This window comes from Chiloscyllium plagiosum, unplaced genomic scaffold (genome assembly GCF_037043375.1).
Source record: "Chiloscyllium plagiosum isolate Xiang-an unplaced genomic scaffold, Cpla_swu_hap1 HiC_scaffold_29, whole genome shotgun sequence".
Lineage (NCBI taxonomy): Eukaryota > Metazoa > Chordata > Chondrichthyes > Orectolobiformes > Hemiscylliidae > Chiloscyllium > Chiloscyllium plagiosum.
Genome location: NW_028270167.1, coordinates 73,351,545 through 73,378,370, shown reverse-complemented (window position 1 = coordinate 73,378,370; position 26,826 = coordinate 73,351,545).

Sequence of the window (26,826 nt, the reverse complement as noted above, 5' to 3'; positions counted from 1 at the left end):
AGAGAACAAGTTAAACATCCTCAAGAGCAGTTATTGAGTGACAAACAAGCGGTTCGAAAGAACTTGAAACTGTTGCATCCGGATTGAAAAAAGGCACAAATAAAATTGGTTGAAATATTAGAGAAGTAGTGAGGCAAGTTGCTATTTCACGCAGAGTTATGATAGGGATCTGGGAGTCACACATAGAAACATATTACAGGCAGAAACTCTCAAACCATTATACAAAGGTGCCTGGATGTGCACCTGAAGGCCTATAGTCTCCGGGAGACAGAACTAGGGCTTTTAGAAAACGTTACTTCTAGTCCAATGCAGACAGTGATCTTCTCTATACTGTGCTATTTTCTGAAGCTTTCAAAGGTTACCAATATCTGACAGGATCAATACATAGGGATGAGGGGAGAGGGCCGGGAGGAGAAGTGTGTAAATTGATTAGCATCACAATAATACTGCTCCCATTCTTTATAAACAACGCTACTTTATTGTGTTGGCCTTTTTTGTCCTTACTGTACAAATGGGAAAACCTTTGATCATCCAGTTCTTAGTCGTGGTCCCACTGCAGCCACATCTCCATAATGACAGATACCTGACCTGGCTCATACTATTTAAAGCTACCATTTCATTGGCCTTTTTGAATCGGTCGTAACGAATTCAGGGATGTCAGCAAGCGCAGAGCCCAGGATGGCTGTAGGGTCCAGAGGCGGTTACAGAGATAGGAAGGTGTGTAAGGGCTGGGAGACACTACAGGGATATGGGTTTTTCTAGAGGTGGAAGGAGATTACAAAGACAAGAATAGTTTTAGGTTGTAGTTGAAGTTAAAATGAAGCTGGACCAGCCAGATAAATATTCTGGCTACAAGAACCTTGTAGAGAGAAACCCTCCCTGAAACCTGATAAAAATATTACCTGAACAATTTATCACATGATATAGCTCTCCCTGTCTCTGCACCAGAAATAATCATTCTGTCCACTGTGCCTATAAACGGCCAGTCTCTGGAACATCCTTCATGTTCCATGACCCTTCCCACTTCTGTAAACCAACTGGTATTTACAAACACTCCTATTTGTGCCCTATGAAGCTCTCTGCTTCAAAATCCTCTTCCTCCTTATGGAGATGATCACACACAAATGGCGAACAAATTTTTGGAAAGCGGTGAGAGATTAGTAAGAGACATTGTGGGTGGAGGACGTTGAGATCGAGAGTTCACAGAAAACAGAAAAGAAAGCTTGCACTGGTCCTGCAGGAGATTGATAACAGGAGGGTCAACTGAAAGGGACAGGACTTTCCTTGGATAATTTTACAGAGACGGTGTTGGCGAAACTGGAGGAGCTTTCAGAGACGATGAGATTTGTAGGTGTGAATGAACGTTACAGATACGTGGAGTGTTTTTATAGTGATTCGAACGGGGTCATTTAGGTAAACCTTATTAATACATGTTCCTTAATTGGGACTGTGAACTTGGTCCAATCAGGGAATCCTGGCTGACATAAATAAACAGGAGCATCAGGGGCTCTGTTCACTATAGGAGCCGGCTGGCGTGGGTCACTGCCATGTATCGTGCATGTAGAAACAAAATGTGATTTGTTGACGGGATACCGGCCTCTGTGGAGTTATTTCAGTTTTAACATCTGGTAGATCATACAGAGAGATCGAGGGCTGGGGTGTGTCTACAGATCAGAATGGACTTGAAATCTGGAGGTTGCAGAGACAGTGAGCTGTGTTGGGGCAAAAGCTGGTTACAGAATCGGGAGCATTATCGGGACTGGAGGATGGTACACAGCTGGTTAGGCATTGGAGTCAGTTACACAACAGGGAAAATTGTAGGGACTGGAGCAAAGAAAGGAGATGGGCGGGGTTGTCAGTGCTGGAGGAAGTTGGAGATATAATGATCACTGTAGTGGCTGGAGTTTATGGAGATCCTGCAATCTGTCAGGGCAGAAGGCAGTTAGTAACGTTGATTGGATTAGAGGAGATTGTACAGATTAGGTTTCTATGGATCATAGTAGTTGCAGAGAAGGGGAGAGCTGTAAAGATTTGATAAGTTTTTCTACACAGAAAAGATTATCGAGGCTGGAGGAGGCACCAGAGAAAGAAGGTTTATATGGCCTGTGTGAATTACAGGGATCAGGAGGGCTACATTGGCTGATGGAGGTTAGAATATATCATACAGGATCGACGAGGTTACAAAGACAGGATTTTTTGGATTTGGAGGACTCTCAAGACGTCACACTGAATGACACAGGTGCCTTATGACACAGAAGGGGGTCATTTGGCCGATCGTGGTTACACCAGCTCTTCAACTGAACTCTCTGCTGAGTAATGATCTCCTCTTTCCCTCACATCGTTACACATTTATTTTGTATCAAAAATCATCCAAACTCCTCCTGAATGTATCAGTCAAACATTTAGCGACAATGGATCTAAGTGTATCCGAACTACTTGCGGAGATCTTTTTCCAGGTATAAATCCTCTTTCTCGTTTCGAACCAGCCTTACTCCATCTTTTTATAAGCTCACTATGAGGGTCCCGCAGAGGATTCAGGGACAGCTCAGTTTTGGCTCTCAGTTTTCCCATAATTCCCGTCCCCCCGCTCTACTATCTTCCTCTGAACCTTCAGCATTCCTCCTGGTCCCCAATCATATTCTCGATCTGATACCAATTCTATTGTTATTCTCCATCACCATCCTCCCTTTCCCATTTGAGGGACAATTCCTCAAATGGACCCAAGCCATCTCCTCTTTGAAGGGAGCCCATTTTTCAGTTTATCTTTTTCTGACCAACTTGGTGTTCCAGTCAAACCTTCCCAGCTTCATTCTTTCCCCATTAAAGGTTGCTCTGAGTCAACTAATGTTTCTCACTTTCAATCATTGCATATCATTCTCTACCATCATCCTGAACTTTACAATAAAATGATCGCTGTGCCGCAAAATGTTCCCCAACTGATACTGGATCCACTTTCCCCACCTCTTTCCCAAGGACCAGGTCCAACAGTACATGCTGTCTTGCGCTGAACACATACTCCTGCTATAAGCTCTCCTCCGTGTAATCCAGTTACACGCACCCCTCATGACCGTCCACCAACAGTAACCCAGTCAATAAATTATGTTTCTCAATGTAACTACTCTGTAGTATTGTTTTCGCTCTCAAATAGCCATCTCCATCCTTTCCAATGATTGCTGGCCAACAGACTGTACCTCACAGTGTAATTGTACATTTTTTTGTTCTGTCGCTCCAGCCAAATTAATTTTGTCCTTGGATGGATCATCTTTCTCTTGGACTCCTTAACTAACGCTAATCAAAACCAGTACTTCTACCTTCATCCTGTCCCTTCCCTTCTAGCATTTTGGAATCCTTTATATCCAGCAATATTTACCACCCCGTCCTGCTATTCCTTAAGCCAGCTCTCGGGGTTCAGTACATCAGGTTTCCACACACCAATCTGCATCTGGAACTCCCCACACCCCGAGTATTCATGTACATGCAGAGTACCTCAGATTAAGGCTTTCTTTCTTCTCCAAATTCCACTGATAAACGTGTTGTTTAAATTAGTACCAACTGTATCTCCCATTATTTTGAGAATCCTGGTATTCTCCGCTACTATTCCTTTTTGGATCCTAAGCACACGCCAAGTTATTTTCAATCCATCCCAAACACCCCGTAAGAAATTCAGTCCTAGCTCTGTCACCTTAGCCCATCCGGCTTGTACAGTTGCTGCCTTCCCCAGAACCAGTCCCAATGTCCCAGGAATCTGAAGCCCTTCGTGCTGCACCATCGTTCCAGTCATACTCTGATATACCTAAAACCCAGAGTTCTGTTCTCACTTGGACATGGCACTGGCAGTGACCAAGGGATTGCTACATTTGAGGTCCATCCACCTAGCTACCTAAATTCTGAAACCCAGACCACTATACCCTTCCTACCCAGGTCATTCCTACTAACATGGACATGACCTTTCACTGCTCACTGCACCCCTCTCTCCCCAGACGCATGTCCTGCAGACATCGTGACATTCTTAACCCCACTATCCTGGAATTACAGAAACACCGACACCTTATTCAATTTCCTGACTCCCCTGTGCCTATTTCTCCTCCTTCTATCTCCATCCCCTCCTGTACAGTCAGGCTGCTGCTGGTGCCACAGACATGGCTCCGACTGCACTCCCCTGAGCAGTCCGCAACTTCATCAGCTTCCAAACTGGAAAACTGAATTGTGAGGTGAATTCAGGATATTCTTCCTTCCCTAATTGTTTCTCTTCGATTGTCTAGTCCTCTAGTCCCTTTCTTCTTCTCGGCTGTCATGTCTGAAGGGTGATCTGCTCTGTGTGTGTGCTATCCCCCTAACACTCAGCATTGCAGATGGCCCATAGAGTCTCGACTCACTGTCTGAGCTCCAGCAGGGGGCTATGGCATCCCAATGTAACAGAACACATTTTCCATCTGCTAAACATGTCTTGCCATGTCTTAAAATGCAACATGTCAAGAGTAACTTAATTAATTACTAAGAATGAAGTTACCATCAGGGAAATAACAATATGGTTAACTCCCTTATTCAACTGTGGCTTAATGAGGGTAATGTATTATATTGGGTCAGAATGTCACATCTCCCTCTTATTTCTGAGTTCAATCCTTACTTCACATGTTGAAAAAATAAATTTGCTAACTTCTATCAATTTACTGACAGTCACTAATAACGGTGTATTATCGGCCAATGAAGTTACAGCCTTTTCTGTGACGGCTCTTGTACTTCCTTCAAACTCAGTGCAGGCCCGTCCCAGCAGCAGAAAGTTATCTCTGTGACTCCCAGCAACGTGTAATCCTCCAGCTCTCACTCCACTCTGCTCTCTCACAGGGTCACCGTCTCTGTGACTCCCATTCACGATTAGGCCTCGATCCTCAGTGCTGATTTATATCCTCCAACTTTGCTGCCTCCCAGGTATGTTAGCCTCATGCTCCTGCTCCAAGTTGCTCCCTCACATGGTCACTCCCTTTGTGACTCGGTGCTGATTTACAGCCTCCTGCTCTGCTGCTTCTCCAAACCCAACTCCCAGTCGCTCTCGATCCTCCCTGCTGATTTATATTCTCCCGCTTTGTGCTGCTCTCTCTCAGGTTCTCTCCCTTTGTGACTCCCAGGTAATAGTAGGTCTCGAGCCTCAGCTGAGATTTATAACATCCCATTCCGCACTCTCTCTTACCGGATCGCCGTTGTGCCTGGAAGACAGTGGAAGAGAGGAGGATTAGACAGAGCAGAGGGTGTTACAGTGATTCAGGGAGCTGTAGGGGATGGAACAGGTTATACGAGGAGCTAGTCAGACCTGCAGCAACTAAAGCAGGTTACTGGAAGATACAGTGAGAGTTGCAGACACTGAAAAAGGCAAAAGAAATAGAGAGATGTTGGATTGTTCACGACGGAGCTTTGTAAAGTCTAACGGGCTTTTTCCGAGCTGCTTACAGAGACGTGTAGACTTCAACAAATGCAAATTAACAGCCCAGCAAGTGTTGTATGTTACTGGAGACTGTTGGATGTCACAGAGTTAAAAGACTCGCAGTAACTGGGGGGGGGGGGGGGGGAACTATAAACTTTTTGTGCACTGGTGGTGTTCAAGGTCCCCCAGGACATGAAGAGGTGCAGAGAATGGGCGCATTCCAAATAGTGGGATTGCAGGAATTAGAAGTCCTGAGATGGATAAGGAGAATGAAAAGTGCCAATTTAAAACATACAACCATGGCAATTAGACAGATTTAAGGAAGGGAACCTGTGCTGTCATTGATTACAGTTATATGGAGAGTTACAGAAGCTGAAGGGGTTACAAATTTAAAAAGGGAGAGGTTTTAGGTGATCAGAAGTTTAAAAGAGAATAAATACATTTTAGAGTTCTCTAGCACAGATGGGCATGGAGGAGGTGAGATATTGTGAGGAACTATAAGAGTTATAAGTTGGGGAAGATGTCAGATATAAAAGGGAGAGCTGCATTGTCTGTATGCAGTTACAGGCATGAGGAGTGTTGCAGCGCCTGCTGGAGGGGATACAGATAACAACAGTTCCAACGATTGGTGCAGGGGCTCAGGAAGGGAGGGTTGTCGGGACTGGAGTTACACGGATAGGGTTGAAATTGGAGCTGCAGGAGTTTATGGAGAAAGGGAGGATGGAGGGACTGGAGATTACACCGATTGGGATGTTAGTTGGAGCTGCAGGAGTTTATTGAGAAAGAGTGGATTGGACAGACTTGAGATTACACGGATTGGGGTGGTAGTTGGAGCTGCAGGAGTTAATGGAGGATTGTTGGTGCTGGGAATTAATTGACACGGACAATAGTGGAGCTGCAGGAGAGAGTGAGATAGGGAGGGTTGAAGGGGCTGGTTCAATTCACACAACAAGGGAAAATTGTAGGGATTGGACGAGCCAGAGATACGGAGGGTTGTAGGGCTGCAGGAGTTCAGAGAGTTAGTGAGGACTGTGAAGGCCGGTTTGCAGCATTCCCATCAGTTATACAGAGATGTCGAGTGCTGTTCTGGAGGAGGATACAGAAATCAACAGGGTTGCAGATACTGGAAGATATGACAAAGACAGTGAGCTGTAGTATTTGAGGGGTTCACAGCGACCAGATGCATTGAGGAGTTGGAGGCTGCTACAGGTGTTAAACATGCTGCAAGGGATCAATAACCTTACATCTATCAGGAGGATTGGAAGCTCTGGAGATAAAGAATGAGAATTGCAGTAACTGAAGAATATCACAGAGATGGGGAGTAACATATGAGTTAGAGGAGTTATAACATGAGATGAGCTGTATTCAATGGAGTCAGGAAAGATACAGGGAGATCTGAAGGGACTACAGGTGATCAAAAGGACAGTGAGGCTTCTCAGTGTAGGATTGGGGCAGTTTACAGAGACCGGGAATATTTTATGGAATGGTGTTATTTACAGAGATTATGGAGTTGTATAGAATTGAGGGACGAACAGAGATATGGAAGGCTGTAGCTAATGAAGACATTTGTTGATGTCGGATGCTGAGGTTCTGGAAATTATATGGAGCGGAAAGCTGGACAATCTGTCAGAGCTTACAGAGACAGGAACATCAATAGAGCCTGGAGACACTAACACAGCATTGCACACACTGGAGGAGGTTTCTGTTTTAGGGATGGTTGTAGGGGAGTGTAACGTTGACACAGATAGGGGTGTAAGAGCTGGAGGAGGTTATGGAGATGATTAGATCGGTGGGGAGACCGGAGGAATTTACATTGACAGGGCTGGTGATAGCGACGGGAGAATGTTACATAGATAGTAAGTCTTGTAGAAATTGATCGGGAGAGTCACAAGCATTGGAGATGGTTCCATAGATCGGGGGTGTTGCAGGGACCTGAGAGGATTATGCAGATAGCGATGATTGTAGGATGTTCACATTTTCAGAGTGTTTCAGGACTGGAAAAGGTGACACAGTTAAGGAGGGATGTTGGAGCTGTGGGAGTTCACAGAGACTCGGAGGTTTGAAGGGTTTAGGGCTGCTTGTGGATAGAGGGATATAATTAGGGACAGTAATATGGAACGCAGAGGGAGAGTTTAGATTAGATTCCCTACAGCACAGGAACAGGTACTTCGGCCCAACAACTCCACACCGACCCTTCAAAGGGTAACCCACCCAGACCCACTTCTCTCCGACAATGCACCTAACACTATGAGCAATTTAGCATGGCCAATTCACCTGACCTGCACATCTTTGGACTGTGGGAGGAAACCAGGGCACCAGAGGAAACCCACACAGACACGGGGGGGGGAATGTGCAAACTCCACACAGACAGTCACCCAACGCTGGAATCGGACCTGGGCCCCTGGCGCTGTGAGGCACCATTGCTCACCACTGAGCCACTGTGCTGCCCCAAATTGCAGAATTACACAAAGAGAGATTGTTTGAGGTGCTGGGAGGGCTGTAGGGAGTGGACGAGCAAACAGAGATGTGGAGTGCTGTTGTGGCTTGAAAAGTGTCTGGAGGTGTTTATATCGGAAGGAGCTCGGTAGGGATGGGAGAAGATTACTGTGGTCGTGTGGTGCTATAGGCCAGGAGGCAGGAGTGTGGTCGGGCCTGCAGAAGGTTACAGCGGTATCATGGGGCTTGAGGAAGGCACACAGGTGTTTATTTTGGTCCAGGCTGGAGGATTTTACAGAGACGGGGGGCACTGTAAGTATTGTTCAAAACTACAGAAATAGGGATTATTGTACTGAGTGCAGGATGAGATTATTGGGATTGGGCATGTTATCGAACCTAGAGCAATTAACACATAGGGAGAGTTGTCAGCATTGGAGTAGGTTTCAAATATACAGCGGGAATATGGGAGGGGTGGAGGTGACAGAAATAGGAAATTTTCTGGGAATTACAAGCATTCAAGACATTGGCACAAAAAAGTTGGACCGAAAGGCATGTTTCTTTGCTGTATGATCCATCCCATGACAAGAGACAGTGTGAGGAGGGATTATAGGACAGAAAGATCCCAGATTTCAATACCATCTCCTTGAGGGAGGCCTGCTTTCCCCTGTTGTACTAATCCTCACTAAGACAGCACAGGCCTGAATTGATAACTGTCAACTTACTGTATTGACATAGGAATGCTCAATACAACAGAGATGAAAGTAAACAAGAGAGTGGGGTTTGAGCCTGGGACCATCATGCTCTGTGTTCGTGCTTCAACACTGTATCTGTGTCATGTTTTCTGGACCAATGTTCGATCCCTTAAATACACTCTGCTCTGTTTACTGTGAGTGATCTTACCGATCTGCAGGATTTACTGAAGGCTCTAGATCTCACTCTCCATCTCTCTGGCTGACCGAATGTCTTCAGTGAGGTAATGAACGAAACAGGAATTGGGAATACTGCTGAGTCAGGAGCATCCTGAGTACCTACAGGAGACAGAGAAACAGACAGAATGGGAAATTAGACTGATGTAGTGAGGGTTACACATGGAGAATGGCATTGAGTCCCACAGAGACTTGGAAAATCCCAGTCTCCATCCCTGGTCTGTGTTGCCTCATCTCCCTGGAGTGGAGAATTCTATTGTCTCAGGATCTAGAGTAGCTGCAAAAGGTGCAGCTACTGGCAGCAGTTAGATCCTCACAGTGAGAGATACCACATGGAGAGATACTGTGCGATATCACCAGAGTGCAGGAAGGCATCACGAACAAACCACAGTCAGGAAGAAGGTGCACTGGGATCGGTACTCAAGGATGAGGGAGCAATCAGTAGACCAGGCAATGGCCTAGTGTTACTCTCACTTGACTGTTCATCCAGAATTTAATGCCGGTAGCAGGGCTAGATCTGACTACTTAATACACTTTAAGTAAGGAAATCTGTTATAGGCTGCCGGTCTGGCCTACATATGAATCCAGACCCAGAGCAAGGAGGTTGACTCTCAACTGCCCCCTGGAATGACCTGGCAAGACAGTCAGCTCAAGGGCAGCTCAGGGGTGGGCATGAAATGCTGGCTAGCCAGAGACAGCAACATCCCACGAGTGAATTAAAAACAACACTACTGTGACCAGCGTCCTGGCAAATCATATCGGTAGGTTATGGACAGGGCTTTAAACTGACAGAGAGGACGCAGGGACAGGGTTCAGGTGAAAGGAGCTTTCCAAATCCAAAGAGAAAAGGTGATGCATTAGAACAGCATGGGAATGTGACTGAAGACAAGCAGAAAGAAACAGGAAGGGACAGTGAATTAGGCTCTGATAGGAAATTATGGGAAAAAAGCAATTACAGTTTTTTTTTGGAATTGTCAAAGTATCAGAAAGATTTGGTCACCAGAAAGATGTGGTTACAGGAGAAACTGTGCTGTACTGTTCTGTGTTCCAAACAAGGAGGGTTACAATGGCAGGAAGAGGTTACAGGAGGCTTGACAGGATGGGATCTGAATGAATAGACACAATTAGGAAGGTTTGCTCGGAGTGCCAGAGGTAACAGAAACACCAGTGGCCTGATCTGAAGCAGATGACCCAGACTGGGATGGGTGTGGGGATTGGAGGTGGTTTCACAGGGAGAGAGGACCATAGAGCCACAAGAGGCAACAGAAATGCGGAGAGCTGTATGGCCTGCAGGAGTTCATGGAGATGGGGAGGTTGGGAGAGATGGGCCAGATGACAGTGATAAGGATGTTGGTGGGATGGAGCGGTTTACACAGTCAGGACTGTTTTCGGCAAATCGAGCAGATTACAAAGATAAGGTGGGTTGAAAAGACTGGAGGAACAAACAGAGATATGGACGGTACTCATGGCTCAAGATGTTTATAGATACAGGAAGGTTTAGGTTCTGCAGATTAGCTAGATAGGGAGAGTGTGGAGTCCGACAGATTTTCCAGAAGGGCAGTAATTTTGATTGGAGACAGTTTCAAAGTGGGAAGGGTTGTAGGGGATTTTCCCTTCACACTAACAGGGACATACTGCATTCTTGAGATCACACTTTTAAAAGCCTCCCATTTGCCAGTAATTCCTTTTCCTTCAAACAGACTGACCCATGATTTGGACGTGCCGGGGTTGGACTGGGTTGGGCAAAGTTAAAAATGGCACAACACCGGCTTACAGGTGCACTAGGTCTATTTGGAGTCACGAGCTTTCGAAGTGCTGCTTCTTCATCAGGTGGTTGTGGAGCACAGTCATAAGATACAGAATTTATAGCAACAGGATGGCAGTGTCATGGAAGGAAATATTAAACAAGTTTTGATTAAGTCTTTCATTTTTTTAGAATGATCACCAGCACTTCCAAATCTAGTTCTTCCAAACACAGAGGGTCCTCGATTATCCAAATATCAATTATCCGAATATCGGATTATCCAAAGGAGATCTCAAGGTCCCGATACAAACATTACATCAAAGAGCTGTTTCAACTCTGATTGTGTTTTTTTTTTGTTTACACTGATTAAAAGAGATTGCGGCTCACTGAAATGCAGCCGAGAACAGTCCTGGACATCGAGCCCAGGTACCATCTCCAAATGAGTGACCTCCCACTCTCTCTCCAGCTCCCCACACTTTGCCTGAATTTCTACATAGGGATGAATCGTAACCCCTACTACCCCAGATATTCTCTCGAACATTGTCCCGTACATGGCAGAGGTGGAACTTTTTGAAATGTTGCAGTAAAAAGTTGTGTGCGTGTGTGTGTGCACGTGTGTGTGCGGGCGCTATTTGGAGACTTACCCCTTCAAAGGCAGCAGCTGTCTTACTGTTGGTGTCCACTCCGCCTGCCCAGGAGGGGGAGGAGATGACAGGGCAGGGGCGCACAGGGGGCGGGGCAGACTGAGGTATGGGCACAAACGGTGGATGGGGCAGTCGGGGGGGTCAGTGTTGGAAGGGTTGGGGACTGGGTGGAGGGGCACTGTTGGAGGCGGGCAGGGGCAGTGTTTGACAGGTTTGGGGGCGGGCTGAGGGGGAGGTTGGATGGTTTTGGGAACGGTGCGGATGGCTAGTGGAGGGTGGCACTGGACGGTTTTGGTGGCGGGGGACTGACATGGGTCGGTGTTGGATGGGCTTGGAGGCAGGCGGGTTGCTCTGTTGGAGGCGGGTGGTGGGTGAGGTTGGATGGGTTTGAGGCGGGAGGGGTGCTCTGTTGGAGGCTGGCAGAGGGTGATGTTGGATGGGTTTGGGGGCGGGCGGGGTGGGTCGGTGTTGGATGTGTTTGGGGGTTGGGGGTGAACTGTTGGAGGCGGGCGGAGGGTGATGTTGGATGGGTTTGGGGATGGGTGAGGTGGGTCGGTGTTGGATGGGTTTGCGGGTGGGGGTGAACTGTTGGAGGCTGGTGGAGGGTGATGATGGATGGGTTTGGGGGTGTGCGGGGTGCTCTGTTGGAGGCGGGCGGAGGGTGATGTTGGATGGGTTTGGGAGCAGGCGGGGTGCTCTATTGGAGGCTGGTGGTGGGTGATATTGCATTGGATTGGGGCGGGTGGTGTGCTCTGTTGGAGGTGGGCGGAGGGTGATGTTGGATGGGTTTGGGAACGGGGCGGGGCGGATAGTGTTGGACGGTTTTGATGGCGGGGGCTGGCGTGGGTTGGTGATGGAAGGGTTTGGGAACATGTGGGGGGGGCGATGTTGACGGTGGGTGGGGGCAGTGTTCGAAGAGTTTGGGGGCGAGCAGTGGGGCATTTTTGGGGTCTAATAGGACGTGAGGCCTCACCCATGGTTTGCTGCTGCCTAGTCACCTCAATGGGAACTAGACATTACCGAAAACTCTGAGCCCTAGAGGGATGGCATGGAATCGATTAATCGAATAACCATTTATCTGAATATGCTATTGCCCGCCCATCTCGTTCAGATAATCAAGGTTCCTGTGTAAACAGGTGGATGTTAACCTGGTGTTGTGTGATTTTTACCTTCACCCAATCAACCCTTGCTCAATCCTTCTGAATGGCCCCAATATTGGCCCTGTTCCAGTTTAAGACCTGAATCTGTGGACATGTCTGATCTTTTTCCATAATGTTGTTAAAACGAAGACAGTTGTGGTCACTGGACACAAAGTGCTCTCTGACTGACACTTCAGTCACTTGCCCGACCTCTTTTTCTGGGGGACGTCCAGTGTTGCACCCGCCTGAGTAGCGTAGAGCCCTATACATCTTGATTTAGGAAACCTTCTTAGACATATTTGACAAATTCCACCCCGTACGGTTCTTTTGCACTCTGGGTGACCCAGTCAATCCATGGGAAGTTAAAATCTCCCACCAATACTACTCTATTATTTTTATAGGTACCTGTAAACTCACTACATATTTTCTCCTCTCGTACCCGCTGGCTAATTGGGGGTCTAGAACACCATCCCAGCAGACTGATAATCACCTTTTTGTTTCTAACATTTAAAAATATGGCCTCATTTGATGACCGCTTAACAATATTGTCTCTCAGCATTGTTGTTTTGTCCTTCCTAATCAAAGGGACAACTTCCCCTCCTCACTTTCCTGCCCTTCTGTCATGCCTATAGCTTCTGTATCCTGGAACACTGAGCTGCCAGTCCTGCCCTTCTCTCAGCCATGTTTCTGTTATGGCTATAATATCCCAGTCCCCAGATCTAATTCATGGTCTGAACTTGTCTGCGTTACCAGTCAGGCTTCGTGCATTGAAATTAAAGCCCTGAAAACCAAATGTCTTTTCCATCCCTATTCTGTGCCCTGGATATCCTGGATAGGAAACTTGCTCTCGATGGCTGATGTATTTTTCCCTGAATAGTTGATGGCCCCTCTCTTATTCAGAGTCTCAACTCTCTGCCAAAATAGTTTAAATCCTGCCAGGTAATACAAGCAAATCACCTCACAGGGATACTGATGCCCCTCTGCATCCAGTGCCATCCATCCCCCTGGTACAGGTCACCTCTACCCAAGAAGAGATCCCAATGACCTAAGAACTGAAAACCCTGCCACCTACAGCAGCGCCTCAGCCACACATCCATCTGGCCTATCTTTCTATTTCTATCCTCACTGGCACGTGATACTGGGAGTAATCTGGAGATCATTAACCTCAATATCCTGTTTTTTAAATTCTTACCTAACTCCCTGTACTCATTTCACAGGGGCATATGCCTTTGTCTACCTCTGTCATGTGAGCCAATGTGCACAATGACCTCTGGATGTTCACCCTCCCCTTCAGAAAATTCAAGAACGACTCAGAGACATCCTTGACCCTGGTACCTGGGAGGCAGCACACCAACCTGGGGTCTCTTCTGCAGCCACACAGTCCCCGTCACAACTGAGTCTCCTATCAGTATCGTGGTCATTAGAGAGGATCTGGCAAACAGACTGGGAGGAACTACCTATAGTTGTGTCGATATTAGGAAAGTGGGAGTATTTAAAAGTGATGTTGTGAAAACTTGGAGCCAGCATGTTACTTGAAGAGTGAATATTAAAGGCAGCACGTCTAGCGAATACTGATCAAGTGATATCGTGAGTTTGATAATGAAATACGGTTCAATAATATCAGGTGAAATCATTCACATGTATAGAGAGGGCAAGGGGAATTGAGAAAATGAGGGACAAACAATAGTCATAAAATATATTTGGCAGATATAACTGAGGGAAAGCCACAAGATATATCATCACCACCGTTAGTATAAGAGGCTTCCCAGCTGAAGAGCGAGGCCTGTTAGAAACCAAAGGGAGAATCTGTGCATGGAGCCAGAGGAAGTAGGTGAGGTCTTCAATGAATTCTTCCCATCTGTATTCACACAGGAGAAAGGCATTGTAGCCAGAGATTTGAGTTGGGACGGTGAGGTTCTAGAACATGGTAAGATCAATAAGGAGGAGGTATCAAATATTTTCACAGGCATAAAAAGTTGGAGTACTCCCCAGTGCCCAATGAAATTATCCCAGGCTACGATGGGAGGTAAGGAAGGAGATTGGTGGATATATTTAATACTTTGCTGGCCACAGTTGAAGTGCCGAATGACTGGAGGATCGCTCATGTGGCTCCTTTGTTCAGGAAGGGCGGCATGGTTAGGCCAGGTAATTATAGAGCAGATAGTCTGACAGCAGGGGGAGGGAAATTATTGGGAACAATTCGGAGGGACAGTTTGAATTAATAACTGGAAAGGTGGGGATTGATTAGGGATAGTCAGCACGGATTTAATACAGGAAAATCTTGTCTGATGAAATGGTGTCTGAAAATATTGATGAGGGCAGTGCAGATGATGTGGTTTCCATGGAGTTCAATAAGGCCTTCGACAAGGTCCCACAAGGAAGGCTGGTCCAGAAGGGAAGAGCCCATGGGATTCAAGGCATGTTGGCAATTTGGATCCACAATTGGTGGTACGTTGGTTTTGTGACTGAAAGCCTTTGCCCAGCGGGTGTCCCACAGGAATCAGTGCAGGAGCTATTGCTGTTCATTATGGACATTAATCACTCGGATGTGAAAACAGAAGGTATCATTAGCAGTTTTGCAAAAGACAGGAAAGATGAGGGTGTTGTCCACAGTGAGGGGGATGGACTCAGGCTGCAGTCTGAAGGTTGAGGCTGGGACAGAATTTCAACAGAGTAATTTCAATTGATAACCAGGCAAGAGCACAGCAGGCAATGAGGGAATACTCATCATTTAAACTGCATTTACGTTGTTGTAAAATGCCTGACATGTAAGGCAGATGAACACACGGCATGGATGGGAACATGGATCTGGGAAATGACAGGAATTACAGAGGTACAGCTGAGGGAGGAACAGGACTCGCAGATCATTGTTCCAGAGGACAGGTTCAACAGGAAGGATAGATGGGGAGGCAAGGGAGTAGGGGGAGTGGAGTTTTTGATCAGTGAAAACATCACTGCAGCACTGAGAGAGGATATTCCTGGGGATCAAAGTTGAAACTTTATTGCTGGAACAGCACAGCAGGTCAGGCAGCATCCAGGGAACAGGAGATTCTGCAGACCTCACTTTCTCCTATTCCTGGGGATCGCCCAGTAAAGCTGTTGTGGAACTGAGAAATAAGAATGAATAATCAGTTTGATATGACGGTACTACAGGCCCGCAGTAGTCGGCGGGAAATTGAGCAGCAAATATGTCAGAGATCTCAGATATCTGTAAGAAGGATAGGGTTGTAATGGTGGGGAATTTTAACTTTCCACACCTAGACTGGGACTGCCAGAGAGTGTCCACAGGTTGGATGGGAGGGATTTGTTCAGTGTGTTCAAGAAAACTGACTCAATCAGTTTGTAACTGGTCCGACTGGAGAAAGGGATAAAACCTGACCTCCGCTTGGGAAACAAGGTAGTGAAAGGGGCTGAAGAGTTTGTGGGGGAGCACTTTTGAAAAGTCACCACAATTCTATTAGTTTGAAAATAGCAATGGAAAAGGACAGGCCTGGTCCACAAGTTAAAGGTCAAAACTGGACTTGCCAGCAATCTAGAAGGTATTAGACAAGACTGTCCAAAAGTTGATTCGTGAAGGCTATTTGCAGATAAAGGGACGTTGGGCAAGTGGGATTCTTTCAAAAGAGAGATAAATTAATATTTCAGGGCCAGCATATTCCTGATAGTGTGAAGGACAATGCTGATACAAGTGGGAAACACTGGATGACTTGGGATATTGAGGCTATGGTCAAGGCAAAAAGGGGCACATGTCCTATATAGCCAGCTGGATTAATTCAATCCCTTGAAGAACATTGTGGGTTTAGAGGGAAACCATGAGGGCCTAAACGGGAACTGACAGAGCTTTGGCAGAGAAGGTTCAGGAAAATCCAAAGAGATTCTCCAAGTATATTAACAACAGAAGATTAACTCGGGACAGAATGTGACCCCTTAAAGATCAATGAAGCCATCCGTGTGTGAACCCACAGGAAATGGGTGAGATCCGAAACATACATTTCACGTCAGAACTTACTGTGGAAGACACACTAGGGAAGCAGGGAAATAAACAGTGATGTATTCAAAAGACTCCATATTTGAGAACAGAGGGTGCCAAAGGTTTTCGATCACATTGAAATTAGACAACTCCCTGGGAAATAATCAAGTACATCCCAGGACATTGGGGTAAGTTAGGGAAGAAACTTACAAAGATATTTCTATCACTGACAGCCACAGGTGGTGAGCTGGGAGTCTGGAGGGTGGCTAATGTTGTGCCAGTATTTAAGAAAGGCTGAGAGGGAAAGCCAGGGACATAAACACCAATTAAATTGATGTCAGTGGTGCCAATGATGTTGGAAGCGATTTCGCGGGACAGGAGTTACATGCATTTAGAAAGGCAACGATTGATTAGGGATAGTCAGCACCGCTTTGTGCGTACAAAGGAGTGTCTCTCAACCTTGATAGAGTTTGTTGAAGAGGTGACCAAGTCGATGGATGCAGGCAGAGCAGTAGACTTTGTCTATCCTGACTTCAGCAAGGCCTTTGACAGGGTTTAGCGTGGTGCACTGGTAGGTAAGGTTAGATCACATGGGATCAGAGAGAGCAAGACAAACAAACACAAATGAGCTTGACAGTAGGAGACAAAGGGTAGTGGGAGAGGGTTGTTGTGCAGACTGGGGACTCTGACCAGCGGTGTGCCATAAGGATCGGTGCAGGATCCACACGTGCATTATTGACATAATCGAGAATATATGAATTATTGTTTGTAGGTTTGTGGATAGTAAAATACATGTTATAGTTGGCAGTGAATACAGTTAACAAAGGTGATCTTAATCAACTGAGCCAAGAAATGAAAGATGGGAGTTGAATTCAGGTGTTGGGTTTTGTTAAGATAAACCAGGGAGGACTAATACAGTTAATAGTTGGACTCTGGACAGTGTTGTCGAACAGACATAGGCCAAGGGGTGCAGTTACATTGTTCCTTGGAAGTGACATCGCAGGTGGACAGGGCGGTGAAAGCCCTCATGGGTCAGAGTATTGAGTAAATGGGTTGGTGCATCATGATACGGCTGTACAAGACATTTTTGGGACACCAGTTGGAGTACTGTGTAGTATTCTGATCCGCCTGCTTCAGGAAGCATTTTCTGAAACTGCAAATGGAGCATAGATTGACAAAGATGTTACAGATACTGGAGGGTTTTACAGAAACAGAGAGGCTGGAGAAGCTGGAAAGCAACATGGGAGGAATGAGATAGAGTTGGCAGATAAGATTTAGGAGAATCCAAAGAGATTCTACAGCACACAAGTGCAAAAAAGCTACTAGAGAGACAATAGAGCCCCTCAAAGATCAATAAGACCATCCATGCCTGGAACCACAGGAAATGGGCGCGACCCGAAATGAATATTTCATGTCAGACCGTACTGTGGACAAAGACTAGGAAAAAAAAGGAAAGAAACAGTCATGTCTTGTAAAGAGTCCCCATTACAGAAGAGGTGATGCTGGAGGTCTTAGCACACAAAGGTAGAGAAAGCCCTAGGTCCTGAACAAGTGTATCCCAGAACATTGTGGCAAAGTCACAGTGGGGACCGTGGCAGAGATATTTGTATCATTATCCTTCGTATTTCCATTGGGTTTAGGTGGCTGAGGGGTGACCTTCTAAAGGTTTATAAAAACATGAGGGGTATACGTAGGGTGAATAGTGAAGGTCTCTACCCCAGTGGAGGGGAATCCATAACTAGAGGGCATAAATATGAGGTGGGAGAGGAAATACTTAAAAGCAACCAAAAGAGCACATTTCCACACAGAGAATGGTGCACACATTGAATGAGCTGCTGCTGAAGTGGTAGAGAAAAGTACAATTACATCATGGGAAAGACATTCGGGCAGGTACATGGAGTGGAGAAGGTTTGACGGGATATGGGCCAAACGCAGGCAAGTGCGACTCGTTCAGGATCCGTGGTCCGCATGGACTAGTTGGATCAAAAGAACCGTTTCTGTTTTGCATGGCTCTTTCTCCAGTTATTGGAGGAGACTACTGAGAAAGGCATGTTGTAGGCACTGAAGCAAGTTACAGCGATAGAGATGGTAGTCTGGAATGTGTATATTTCAAATATGTGGAGGGACTATCGGGACGGGAGGAGGTTACGGGGACAGGAACTGTGAGAGGAGTTAAAAATTATTGAAGACACTGGTCCATGAGAGATGGTATATGTACAGTGTTGGAGGGGGAACACAGAACAGAAAGATCCCACACACTCATTGGAAGCCTGCTTTCCCCACTAAGACTCACAAGCCAGGATTGATAACTGTGACACTCCCGATGCTGTCTCAGTACAACAAAACTGACAGTAGGGGTGGTGATTGACTTGGGGTGTGTGTGTACTGTGCTCCCCCTCCAGCACTGTATCTGTGTCATGTCTTGTTAGCCGATGTTTGGAGCCCTCGCATTGCTCTCTGCTCTGTGCACTGTGAGTGATCTTACCTCACTGTTGGATTTATTGAAGGCTCCAGATCTCCCTGCCCTTTGTCTCTCTGCCTGACCAACCATCTTCAATGAGGTGATGGACGAGGCACCCAGCAGTTGGGAAGTCTATTGAGTCAGGACATTCCTGATTACCTACAGGAGACAGACAAATAAACAAAATGAGAAACTTGACTGATGCAGTGAAGGTTATACATGCAGAATGGTCCTGACTATCACAGAGATCTGGGAAATCCCAGTGTCCATCCCCGGTCTGTGCGGCCTCGGCTGTCTGGAGTAGAGAATTATGCTGTCTCAGGATCTGGATTAGCTGCAAGAGTGAGCGACGTTAACAGAGGCAGCAATTAGACCCTCACAGTGAGGGATACCACATGGAGAGATACTGAGTGATATCACCAGAGTGCAGGAAGGTAACAGGATCAAGCAATCATGAAGGAAAAACAGGTTTAGTTTCATGATACACTGGTATCAATGCTCAGGGATGAGCACCCTTTGAGCAGACGAAGTGATGGCCTAGTGGTATTATTGCTAGAGCATGTATCCAAAACCTCAGCTAATGTTCAGGGGAAACAGGTTTGAACCCCACCAGCTGAAATGGTCGAATTTGAAATAAATAATTTTGAAAATAGAAATTGACAATCCACAAATACCATTACTGATGTACAATAGATCCAAACACTTCTCCTTTCGAGATGGACATCTGCCCATCCTGACGTGGTCTGCACGACGTACCCACAGCAAAGTGTTTGCCTCTCAATTACCCTCTGAAATGACCGAGCAAGTTACTCAGCTCAAGGGCAGCTAGGGCTGGGCAAGAAAGACTGTCAGCCAGAGATATCCACATGCCATACCTGATTTACAACAATAATCCATTCGGATGGTCTCACTGGAACAGTGCTGGGACCAGTGTCCTGACCAGTCATGTCAGTAGGTTTATAGACAGGGCTTTAAACTGACAGAGAGGATGCAGGGACAGTGTTCAGGTGAAAGGAGCTTTACAAATCCAAATAGAAAAGGTGACGCATTGGAACAGCATGGGAATGTGGCTGAAGACAAGTAGAAAGGAACAGGATGGGACAAAGTTTAACTACATCCATACATCAGTGAATAGATTTGTGACAGGAGATTTTGGGAAAGAGTAAATGAGTTGTTTTATTTGAATGGACATATTGTCTGCGATAAGATAGACTGATTTGTGACACAGAGATTTAGACACCAGGGAGGCATGGTTACAGGGCGAACAAAAGTTGTAACATAAATATTCAATCGTTCCCAAGCTTGTGGACACTCAGTCAAAATGGGCAACGCTAACAATAATGGATAACAAAGGCATTACAGCGAAAGCATTTGGTCTCAGATCATGAAGTAGAGTCAGTCTGCATGTAATTCTGACTGCTACTTGCCAAGGACACAAGCAGAACAGTTTTAGCCACCGAACAGCATTTCATTGCTCATCACTTCATTAAACAGGAACTCATTGGAATTTTTAATAAAGGCATTGTGATAATTTAGTGCAACTTCAATATTCACATAACCTTGACAAGCACACTGACAAGAGTGATATTCGAAGAGGAGATTGTAGAATTTTTTTCAGTGTTCCTTTGAATAACACATTGTGCAACTGGCTAGAGATATAATTATCTCAGATCGACAGTTGTGTCATGAAACTTAGTGAATGAGTAATAACACCTGGAGAGGTGCAGTTTAAAGAAATATAAAGTTTTAAAATGAATCACAAATAGGACAAGCGACAACTAGAAACAAGAACATCCAAACATGAGTTTGAGAGGAGAACTGGCCAAGGTAAACAGGCTAAACAGACTGAAACATGTGCCTGTAAATGAACAGTGGAAAACATTTGAAGGAACAGTGTAAAACACTCAACAAAAGGACATCCTATTGAAACAGAAAATCCTCAGCAAGAAATTCCCACCATTCACTCACTGAGGACAAAATGGATCATATTAGATGATGAGGCTTAAAAGATCACCACAAAGTACTTAAAATCCTCAAATAAGAGAGGGTTTAACCATTAAGTGTTAAAGGTATTGCAAAGGGTCTGCTAGCAGGAGGAGGGCAGTGGGAAGGGGAATCATTGTCAGGAGTTAATGACACGATATGAACAGGGAGAGGTGAAGGTGCTGGAGTTGGTGAGAGTGTTACAGAGAGTGGTCAGACCCTGAACGGTGTCTCAAAGCCAGTACGGATTGCTGCACTGGAGGTGTTTGCAGTGGTAGTGAGGGGTATATGCATTTTCATTTATTCATTCATGGGATGAGGGTGTCACTGATTGGACCAGCATTCTTTGCCCCACAGCTAATTGTCCAGATGGCAGTTAAGAGGCAGCCATATTGCTGTGGACTGGATGCACATGTCAGCCAGACCAGTTAGAATGTTAGATGTCCTTCCCTCAAGGAGGTAAGTGAACGAGATGAGTTCTTCAGACTGATCTACACAGCTTTTATAGTGGCCTCACCAACGTCTTGAACAGCCACAACATGACATCCCAACTCCTACTCTCAATGCTCTGCCCAGTCAAGGTAACCAACCCAAAGGCCTGCTTCATCAACCTGTCTACCTGTGACACTACTTTCAAAGAACTGTGTACCTGCATCCCTGGGTCTCTGACTGACAACACCTACCCAGGGCCCGAACATTAACTGTACAACTCCCACCCTGGTTTGTTTCACCAAAATGGAACACCTCACATTTATCTAATTAAACTCCATCTGCTATTCTTCACCCCACTATCCCAAAAGTACTGTTCATCCTGTTGAACCACAGATAACCTCCTTCACTGTCTACTTTACCACCAATTTCAGTATCACCCAAAAATCTTACCAGGAAACCAATATCCAATCCAAACCATTTATCCAAATGACAACAACTCTGAAGCCACTACACCGCTGGTCACATGCCTCCAGTCGGAAAAACAACATGTCTGCCACCACGTTCTGCCTCTCACCATCAAGCCAATTTTGTATGCAGTTGACTAGCACCTCCTAAATGCCATATCCTTTTACATTGATCTGAGCTTATTACTCAGTTTACCATACGAACGTAGAACACAGAACAGTACAGCACAAGACCCCTAAGCCATGATTCCATGCCAACTTTTAATCCGCTTTAAGATCAAAATAACCTGCATACCCTTCATTTTACTGCCATCCATGTGTCTATCCATGATTGTATTAAATGTTCCGAATGTATCTGACTCTCCTTCCACTGCTGGCAGAGCATTCCACCCACCTAACAGCCTTTGTGTAAAGGACCTCTCTCTCCTTAACCATCCATCAATCACCTTAAAATTATGCCCACTCATAGTAGCCATTTATGCTATGGTATAAAGAAGTGTCACACTATTCACTCTCTCTGTGCCTCACATCATGTTGTTTACCTCTACTAAGTCACCCTCACTCTTCTTCACTCCAATGAGAAAAGCCTTACCTCCCTCAAACTTTCTTAATAAGACATGCCCTCCAGAACAGGCAGCATCCTGGTAAATCTCCAATTTGCCCTCCCTAAAGCTTCCATTGTCTTCCTGTAATGAGGGGATCAGAACTGAACATAATATCCCAAATGGGGTCAAGCCAGGGCTCTATAGATCTGCAGCATAACCTCACAGCTTTAAAACTCAATCCCCCAGCTAATGAAAGCCAACGCAACATATTCCTTCTTAACAACCCCATATGCTTGGGTGGCAACTGTGAGGGATCGATAGACGTAGAACCCAAGATCCCTCTGTTCCACAACACTGCCAAATATTCTGCATTTAACTCATTCAAGTTTGACCTTCCACAACGCATGATTTCACACTTTTCCAGATTGAACTCCATCTGCCACTTCTCAGCCCAGCTCTGCACCCTGTCAATATCCTGCTGCAACCAACAACATCCTCCACACTATCCACCACTCCACTAACCTCCAGGTCATCGGCAAAATTACTAACCCACTCTTCCACATCCACATCCAAGTCACTTATTTAAAAAAAATCACAAAGAGCAGGAGGTTCTGGAACCGATCCTGCAGAAAACCACTGGTCACCGAGCTCCAGGCTGAATGCTTCCCATCTATCATCACCCTCTGTCTTCTACGAGCCAGGAATTCTGTATCCAGACAGACAGGTTTCCCTGTATCCCATGCCTCTGTACTTTCTGAATGAGCCATAAATATGTTTTTATCACATTCTCAAAGGATTCAATAAGATTTGTGAGGTATGATCTGGCCCGACCAAAGCCATGCTGACTGTTTCTTATCAAACTATGGTTTTCCAAGGAGTCATAAATCTAGTCTCTCACAGTCCTCTCCAATAATCTGCACACCATAGACATAAGAACATGATGTCTGTAATTCCCAGGATTATCCCTACTCCAATTCTTGAACAAGGGAGTAACATTTGCCACCCTCCAATCATCTGGTACGACTCCAGTGGACAGTGAGGGTGCAAAGGTCATCGCCAAAGCAGCACATATCCCTTTCCACGATTCATGCAGTAACTTTGGGTATATCCCGTCTGGTCCAACAGACTTGCCTATCCTTATGTTTATAACATACTCAGCACATCTTTCTTCTTAACATCAACCTGTTCACATATATCAGTCCTTTTTACGCTGTCCTCACAAATGACAAGGCCCCTCTCAGTAGTGAATACTGAAGCAAAGCATGCATTAAGGAAATTCCCTACCACCTGTGACTCCAGGCGCAAGTTCCCTCCACTACCCCTGACCGGCCCAACCCCCACTCTGGCCATCCTCTTGTTCCTCACATAAGTGGAGATTGCCTTACGGGTTTTCCTTAATCCTTCCCAACAATGCTTTATCATGCCCCCTTCTAGTTGCCCTAAGTACATTCCACGCTTCCTTCCTGGTACCTTCAGAGAATTCCTACAGTGTGGAATCAGGCCATTTGGCACAACACCTCCATACCAACCCTCCAAACAGTATTCAACCCATCCCCATTCCCCCACCCTATTACTCTCCATTTGCCCTGACTAATGCGCCAAACTTACACATCCGTGAACACGATGGTTACTTTAGCATGGCTAAGTCACCTAATCTGCACATCTTTGGAGAAACTGGAGCACCTGGAGGAAACCCATGCAGACACGAGGAGAATGTGCAAACTCCCCACAGACAGTCGCCTGAGGCTGTAATCGAAATGGAGTCCGTGATGCTATGAGATAGCAGTGCTAACCACTGAGACACCGTGCCACCCAATGTAACTCTCTGGAGCCCTGTCTGATCCTTGCTTCCTCAACCTTAAGTAAGCTTCCTTCTTCCTCTTGACGAGATGCTAAAGTCCATGTGGACAACGCTGACTGCTCTGCCTTCATCTATCTTTGGCCACCTCCTCGAAGAGTCTATCCGGTTTGTGAAAAATGGTTTTCCACTCACAAAGCCATGCTGACCATCTCGAATCAGCTCTTGCCTTTGTAAATGTAAGGAGCTCCTTTCTCTCAGAATCTCCTCCAACAACTTCCCCATCACTGGGCTCACTGGGCTGTAATTTCCTGGCTTTTCCCTGCAGTCCTTAAGCGATGGAACAGCATTAGCCGCCCTCCAGTCTTCCAACATCTCACTGTGTCTGTTGATAATATACATATCTCTGTTAGGGACACTGCAATCTCTTCCCTAGCTTCCCACAATATTCTAGGATAGACCTAATGAGCTACTGAGGATTGATCTACCTTTATTCGTTTTAATATTCCAGCACTTGCTCTTCTCTGGTGAGGATTCTTTCCGAGACATCGCTATTTATTTCCAAGTTCCCGAGCTTCCATGTCTTTCGCCACAGTAAACACTGACAAGACTATTTTGTTTAATATCTCACCCATCTCCTCTGGTTCCACACATGGGTGACCTTATTGATCTTTAAGGGGCCCTATTCTCTACCAAGTTACTCTTTAGCCCTTATTGAAACTTGTGTAAAGGCTTCTGATAATTCAAATACACCATATCCCCAATACCACTACACCACTCCTACACCCTTGCAATTTTGCAATTTATATTCACACCAATAAATTAAATCCAACAGGCTCAAAAACAAATTATCTTTTATCAAATGTGTTTCTAAGTGGTCACTTATTGTATATTGACATATCCTTTCTAACAATTTCAGTCTGTTATAGAACATAGAACATAGAACAATACAGCATAGAACAGGCCCTTCGGCCCACGATGTTGTGCCGAACATTTGTCCTAGCTTAAGCACCCATCCATGTACCTATCCAATTGCCGCTTAAAGGTCACCAATGATTCTGACTCTACCACTCCCACAGGCAGTGCATTCCATGCCCCCACCACTCTCTGGGTAGAGAACCTACCCCTGACATCTCCCCTATACCTTCCACCCTTCACCTTAAATTTATGTCCCCCTGTAACACTCTGTTGTACCCGGGGAAAACGTTTCTGATTGTCTACTCTATCTATTCCCCTGATCATCTCATAAACCTCTATCAAGTCACGCCTCATCCTTCTCCGTTCCAATGAGAAAAGGCCTAGCACTCTCAAACTATCCTTGTACAACCTATTCTCCATTCCAGGCAACATCCTGGTAAATCTTCTCTGCACCCTCTCCAAAGCTTCCACATCTTTAGCTGAAAATGTGTTGCTGGAAAAGCGCAGCAGGTCAGGCAGCATCCAGGGAACAGGAGAATCGACGTTTCGGGCATAAGCCCTTCTTCAGGCTTATGCCCGAAACGTCGATTCTCCTGTTCCCTGGATGCAGCCTGACCTGCTGCGCTTTTCCAGCAACACATTTTCAGCTCTGATCTCCAGCATCTGCAGTCCTCACTTTTTCCACATCTTTACTAAAGTGAGGCGACCAGAACTGCACACAGTACTCCAAATGTGGCCTAACCAAAGTCCTGTACAGCTGTAACATCACTTCACGACTCTTGAATTCAATCCCTCTGCTAATGAACGCTAATACACCATAGGCCTTCTTACAAGCTCTATCCACCTGAGTGGCAACTTTCAAAGATCTATGAACATCGACCCCAAGATCCCTCTGCTCCTCCACCTAAGAACCCTACCGTTAACCCTGTATTCCGCATTATTATTTGTCCTTCCAAAATGGACAACCTCACACTTGGCAGGGTTGAACTCCATCTGCCACTCCTCAGTCCAGATCTGCATCATATCTAAGTCCTTTTGCAGCCGACAACAGCCCTCCTCACTATCCACAACTCCACCAATCTTTGTATCATCTGCAAATTTACAGATCCACCCTTCGACTCCCTCTTCCAACTCATGAAGAAAAATTACAAACAGTAGAGGACCCAGAACTGATTCCTGTGGAACTCCACTTGTAACTGGGATCCAGGCTGAATATTTACCATCTACCACCACTCTCTGACTTCGACCGGTTAGCCAGTTTTCTATCCAACTGGCCAAATTTCCCTCTATCCCATGCCTCCTGACCTTCCGCATAAGCCTACCGTGGGGAACCTTATCAAATGCCTTACTAAAATCCATGTATACTACATCCACTGCTCTACCCTCATCCACATGCTTGGTCACCTCCTCAAAGAATTCAATAAGACTTGTAAGGCAAGACTTACCCTTCACAAATTCGTGCTGGCTATCTCTAATCCAGCAGTGTCTTTCCAGATACTCATAAATCCTATCCCTCAGTACCCTTTCCATTACTTTGCCTACCACCAAAGTAAGACTAACTTGCCTGTAATTCCCGGGGTTATCCCTATTCCCTTTTTTGAACAGGGGCACAACATTCGCCACTCTCCAGTCCCCTGGTACCACCCCTGTTGACAGTGAAGACGAAAAGATCATTGCCAACGGCTCTGCAATTTCCTCTCTTGCTTCCCAAAAAATCCTAGGCTATATCCCATCAGGCCCAGGGGACCTGTCTATCCTCAAGTTATTCAAAATGTTCAACACATCTTCCTTCCTAACAAGTATCTCCTCTAGCTTACCAGTCCGTTTCACACTCTCCTCTTCAACAATACGGTCCCTCTCGTTTGTAAATACTGAAGAAAAGTAGTCATTCAAGACCTCTCCTATCTCTTCCGACTCAATACACAGTCTCCCACTACTGTCCTTGAT